The 6,464-nt window shown below is 37.9% G+C and overlaps 1 pseudogene; it reads right to left on the reverse strand.

Moving 5' to 3' along the window:
• Window positions 1-4,390: 4,390 nt before the first annotated feature.
• LOC132282691 (small nucleolar RNA R71) lies at window positions 4,391-4,489 on the reverse strand (annotated as a pseudogene).
• Window positions 4,490-6,464: the final 1,975 nt, after the last annotated feature.

The following is a 6,464-nucleotide window of genomic DNA, read 5'->3' on the forward strand; positions in this document are numbered from 1 at the left end:
CCTCGGTCAGCGGTCAAAGTTGGTCAAATAAGCTTTTTGCTAACATCATAAAAAAAGGTAAACGATAATGCTCAATTGTCTTCCAATGACCATGTTTGACTATAGTCAACAATGGTTAAATTGTACATATCACATTTAATTTAAATATAGGGTTGCAAATAATTTGGAATAGCACTATGCTTGTAACCAAACATGGTTATACAGTTTCCTAATATATATATAGAGAGAGTGAGAGAGAGAGACACACACACACACACACACACACACACACACACACACAAATTTCCCACCCTAGTTCTTCTAAAGATCATTTTGATCGCTAATTTCGATCTCCAAATTTTCCACTTTGAAACGTTGTGAAACGTGGGTTTTTGGCAATAAAATTAAGATTTCTCCACTAGAATCTTAGGAAACGAGTATGATTGGAGCGTTATTGAATAGTACAAAGGTGAGTGCAAAAACAGTGATGTGATGTTTCGTTGGGGAGCACGATTCTGGCGATGGAGGAGGAGTTGGTGGCGAAAACTAATTCAACAATTGTGAGTTCATTTCAGAAGATTTCGCTCCTACTTCTTCCACCCCTCTACTCTCTATATTTTTCTATGTCCCTTTCTTTGCATAATTCTCTTTGGTGTCCCATCCCTCTATCTACCAATGACCCGGGGTGAAGCACTGTGTTCTCAACAAAAAGATAAAATAAATATTATGATTCGTCATTCTTGGTGGCGGGGCGGACAAATCAGAGAATAACACTTAGAATGTGAGAACAGATTGACGGTGTGGCTATATTTACCGGCAAGGAACATGGTGGACGCCGACAAGAAGCAAGGACATAACTGTATGTACTGAACGGTGGACAACAAAAAATTCGGCGGTGGCGAGTAATGAATAGAACTGAAACGCGATGGTGGGTGCGGCGAACGGTGAGACACGAAGTTATGGTGATATGATGACTAGTTACTGTGAAGGACAAGTGAAAAGCCAACAACCGGGTGCGCTCTGATACAATATTGGAATTGAGTAAAAAAAAAAATTTAACTAAACGTTTGGTTCAAGAGATAAGGTAACCTTTGGTGGGAGTTTGGTGTTTGGTTAAACTTATATGGGATAACTACAAAAATGTCAAATTAGTCATGCCACTCATTTATTTGGCTTTGTAAGTCTACAATGCCTGACAGGGGACTTGATTGAATTTTTACAAATAGGGGAGGGGTCTCTGATGAACGATGAAAAGTGCGCATTTAAACCCCTTAAGCTTAGGTGTTCTAGGACCTTTATCTATCTTATTTTCCCGCTTTAGATTGATTTTGTATTATTTTCATTTTCAGGTACTTATCCCCAAAATAAGCTAACTCAGCCAAATAAGAGCAGAAATGAAGCAATTCTGGGATGAATCAAAGAAAGGAGCAAAGTAGAACAAAAGGAAGCAAATGGTGGAATTTCAGCAACTTCGATCGATCTTAAGAAAAGTTCGATCGATCCAATTTTCATCGATCTCAGCACTTCAAGATGGATCTGAGACATGTTGTCCCTATTCAAAGATCTCAAAGTTCGATCGATCCAATTTGATTCTCTGATCGATCGAACTTTCTTGTCCTTATCCACATGCTAGATCTTATCCAGTTGTACCACCCTACTAACTACTTTTGTCCTTTTTCCCAAAAATATCTTCAAAATATCTCAGATTTGTTTTTATCCAAAAAGGCGCCGCCATAGAGGATCGATTTAGCTTTAATTCGATAAATCTCAGCCTTGTTCGATCGATCTCACCACAAGTTCGATCGATCGAACTTCCCAAATCCTGAGAAAATCCAAATTCCAGCTCATTAAAAGTTGTCTCATATCTAATCATTGGAGGAATATTTGGTGTACGAGCACAACTCATTTGGGGTGATTTTTGGCCTACCTATATAAGGAATATGAGCCACTTTTTGAATGAGAGAATGAGAGACTTTGGATATACTTGAGAGGCATAATTTTCATATCTTAGTGAAGAAGAAAAAAAAGGAGGAGGCTAGAGACACAAGCTTAGAGTTCTTCCATCAACCAAGAAGAGGAGCAATCTCTACCATGGAGTTAGCCCTTGAGGGTTGGAGGACACCATCCATGAGTAGCTAGACATCATCTTGGGGCTAAAGTTAACCCTAAGTATACTTTCTACATCTTGATTTATGTATTTTTGAGGGGATTTATATTGTGATACATGTTTTGACACTTATATATATATATATATATATATATATATATATATATATATATATCTTGTTTATTCAATAATTTATATGGTTTAATGTTTCTAATTGATCATTTCATTCTATTCATATGTCTATGTATGCTATAATAGATGTTCATGTGCTTGTCTCTATTTCTTGTGTTGTTGATGCATGTCTATGTGTATTAATGCTATAGATTTAGAGATTGTCAAGACATAGTGCTTAATGGAATGCTCTTGTGTTTTGTTTGATGGTTCATACTCATTTCTTGATGGATTGTACCCCTCCCTTAGTTTAATTAGTTTAATTTCATGTCATTAGCTTAATTGTAGTGAAGTTGTAGTTTAGATGTTAAATGGGAGGACAATCCATGCTTGTTATTTGATGTTCCATACTTATGAAAGCAAGTGACATATATCTCTAACCTTGTGATGTGTTTGGTTGTGAGTTTAAAGAAAGGATTAATGGCTTAATTTGATATGTTGTGCTATCCATCATGTTGCTTAGACAATATATGCTTAATTTGTCATCCATGCTTATTGAAACAACCACACACACACTCTTTGTTGCAATATATGTTTTTCCCACTCATTAATCATTCATTAAGGGTGTAGAAAAGCTATGCTTAGTGGTGATCTCTAAACCTCAAGATCTCTCTTATTTTCTCTCCATTACATTTAATTGCCTACTTTAGTTTAAATTGCATCTTAGTGTAATTCACCCACCAACCAATCTTTTGATCATTCGACCTACTAACCCTAATCTTGATTCCTCAACCTAGTACAACCCACCAATCCCTTGAGATGATCCCTACTTGCCCTAACTATATTTTTAGTGAAAGGTAGTAGTGGCAATTTCTAAATATAAAACTTGGCCACATTCATCATAGCTCCACACCATTATCTTTTGGTATCACAAACTGTTGGGTTTCGGGGGTGACGACCCGGGACACACTAAGTTTTTGGCGCCGTTGCCGGGGATTGATTGATAGGCAACGTCGTATTTGTGGAATCAATTAAGAATTAGTACTCTTTTGATCGTGTCTTTACTTTGTTTTCATTTTCATTTTGATTACTTATTGTGTTGGTTTTTGTTTGACTAGGTGCATTGAGCAAGAAGGTGAACAAAGGAGCATCCAAGCAAAGGAGCTAAGCAAATGCAAAGGAAAAGGCAAAATTCTAAAAATTTGTAAGGCTAAAAATTGAAATTAAATTGAAGTGCTAAAGGACCCTTTGTGAGCTCTTTCTTAACTCAATCTCTAGTTAAATTGTCAACCCACGTGGAGGCTTATATTTCAATTCTTAGATAAATCGTGAGCCCACGTGGAAGCAGTTTACTTTTCTTGCATATTGTTGATAGCATGGGAGTATGGGAACATTGTATGTGGAGGAAGGTTGTTGATTTGTTGTGAAGGTGAAGTGTTTGTTATTGTTGCTTATTATATTGCATTGTGCATGCATGGTCGTAGATCATTGAGACCCACTCTTGTCCCTCTAAATTTTCATCTTGAATCCGTTGTTTGAAACCCTAGGGGAAGAGGAAGTTCTAGTCAATCCATTTCATCAATGGAAGGACACAATGAGGACCATGTGGAGGGCCTTGGTCACATAGACCAACAAGGCATCCTCTACCCCAATGTGCATCATGATAACATGCAAGTACCATTAGGCATGCCGAGGCTATTCATTCATCCACCACAATAACAAGGCCAAGTTCCATTGGGAATGCCAAGGCCAATCTATGCTCCACCACCTCCCATCATTCAAGGCAATCAAGGTGCCCATGTTGCACATCCAATTTCTAATCCTCCCCTTATTTTAAGAGATCACTATATGCCTAATGAATATAATGCACCTACATGCATTCAGTTGCCACCATTTAGAGCACACCACTATGAGATCAAACCACAAACCATTCAAATGCTTCCTAACTATCATGGACTTCCAAGTGAAGAACCTTACAAGCATTTGGATGAGTTTCTTGATATATGTTCCACCATGAGATACACGGACATGCCGGAAGAGGTCTTAAGGCTTAAACTTTTTTACATTCACCCTTAAAGACAAGGCAAAATATTGGTTTAACAATCTTAGACCTTTTTCAATAACTTCTTGGGCAGAAATGAAACAAGATTTCTTGAAGAAGTACTATCCGGTTTCTAAGACCAATGCCATGAGAACCTCAATTCGAGAGTTTTCACACGGGGATGGGGAAAGGTTCCATGAGGCATGGGAAAGATTCAATGAATTGCTTAAGAAGTGTCCACATCATGACATGCCCAAATGGCAATTAGTTCAATATTTCTTTGAGAGCTTATCGGACAATTACAAAGGCATGGTTGATGCTTCCATGGGTGGCTCTTACATTGATAGGCATGAGGATGACGTGTGGCGTCTTTATGAAAGCATGAGTGAGAATTCTTTGCATCGAACTTTATCTTCTAAGAATGGTAGGAATTCAAGTGGAAGGAAAAGTGTTGGCTTACATCAAGTCGACCATTCCAATGAAATAGCCACCGAGATGAAATCCTTATCTCATAGGTTTGATCAATTATTGATTAACCAAAACTCGGCAAATTAAGTATCTTCCATCCCTAACCATTCCCATCATGCATCCAATGAGACATGTATGACTTGTTCAAGTGTTTTACATTCTACTTCCAATTGTCCCCATGGACATGTGCAAAGTGAGCATCATGAACAAGTCAATGCAACTTTTGTTAATCAAGGGAACAACCCTTATGGCAATCATTATAATCCTAGTTGGAGGAATCACCCCAATTTCTCTTGGAAAAACCAAGGGGAAGGCTCAAACCCTCCCCAAGGTGGTTTCCAAGGGAAATATATTCCACCTCTGATGCAAAGCCAAGGTTCCCAAGGATATAAACCATTTCAATCACAAGGAAACCAATTCTCTAATTCTCATTTTCCTAATCAATCATCATATTCTCAAGGAAATGCTAGGAGTCCCGCTTTTGAAGAGAAAGTTTTGACCGCTCTAGGCATTCTAGAGGCTAACACTCAATTGCTTCATTCTCATTCTCAATCCATTGCTAAGCTAGAAACCCAAGTAGGGCAAATAGTTAGTACTTTGAATGCTAGAGAGAAAGGGAAAATGCCTTTGAATGCCCCACAAAAGCAATAATGTGTTGTGGAGACTCATTCCTCATTGGAAGGTCACACAATAGAGCATGTCAATGCGGTGACTACCTTGAGAAGTGGGAAGATTGTGGACAACCAAGTGGGTATGTCCAATGAAGAGAGTGAACCGGTGCAACCACAAGTTGACACCCGTCCCGTTTCACATCCTATTCCTCTTTCATTCCATATGCATGATTTTTTGAATGAAAATATCTAGAAAAGTGATTTTGAAAAGAAAGATTTACAACATGATTTCAAAACTTCTTGTGTTGAAGAGACTTCAAAGAAAATTTTTGAAAAGGTTTTTGAGCCAAGAGCTCCATTTCCGGATACCTTAAAAGGATCCATTTCAAATGACAAGCAAAAGGCCAAAGCAAATGAAATTATGGATACGTTTAGGCAAGTGAAAGTCAATCTTCCACTTTTGGAGGCAATTAAGCAAATTTCAGCTTATGTCAATTTCTTAAAAGACTTATGCACCCAAAAGAGGAAGAACAAAAGCCAAACACCTAGGAAAGTGGTTGTAACGACTCGGTCATTTGCCTTCCTTTCATTTTTCCTGAAATTTTACGAATAAATTTTTTTCGTATAATTTTCTTTTCTGAGCTCTGTTTCGTGTCGCTTAGTGTCATCTCGAGTGCTCGGAATTGGTTTCTGAGACTTTTTCATGTGAATTGACAACTTCCTTTGAGGACCGAGTCACTTTCGTATTTTCACTTTTCGGACACTATGCGCCTTTCGTCCTTTTCCTTGTTTCGTCTTTTTCCCTATTCTGTCTTTTTCCCTTTTGTCACATTGTTGGCACAACCTCACTTCTCATGCTCGGAGTTGGTTTTTGACTTCACGTGCCTTCATCTTGAGTGGTTTCCTTGAAATACGTATCTTTACTTTTGCAAGAAAGTACTCTTGTTGCTCCCGGTGTCCATAGGGGCATAGATGCACAATTCTTCAGAATCTTTTTCATTTCTTGGGGTGTTTTTCATAAATATATTTTGAAGATATTTTATTTCAGGGGTATCTAAGAAAATATCTTTTGGAAGATATTTTCATTCTTGGGCAGTTTCGCAGTTAACCCTTTTTTTAGGGGCCATTGTGCAATTAACGAAAGTTA

Source organism: Cornus florida, unplaced genomic scaffold, assembly GCF_030987335.1.
Source record: "Cornus florida cultivar Cherokee Brave unplaced genomic scaffold, ASM3098733v1 CherokeeBrave_3.0.0_Hap2_Chr01, whole genome shotgun sequence".
NCBI lineage: Eukaryota > Viridiplantae > Streptophyta > Magnoliopsida > Cornales > Cornaceae > Cornus > Cornus florida.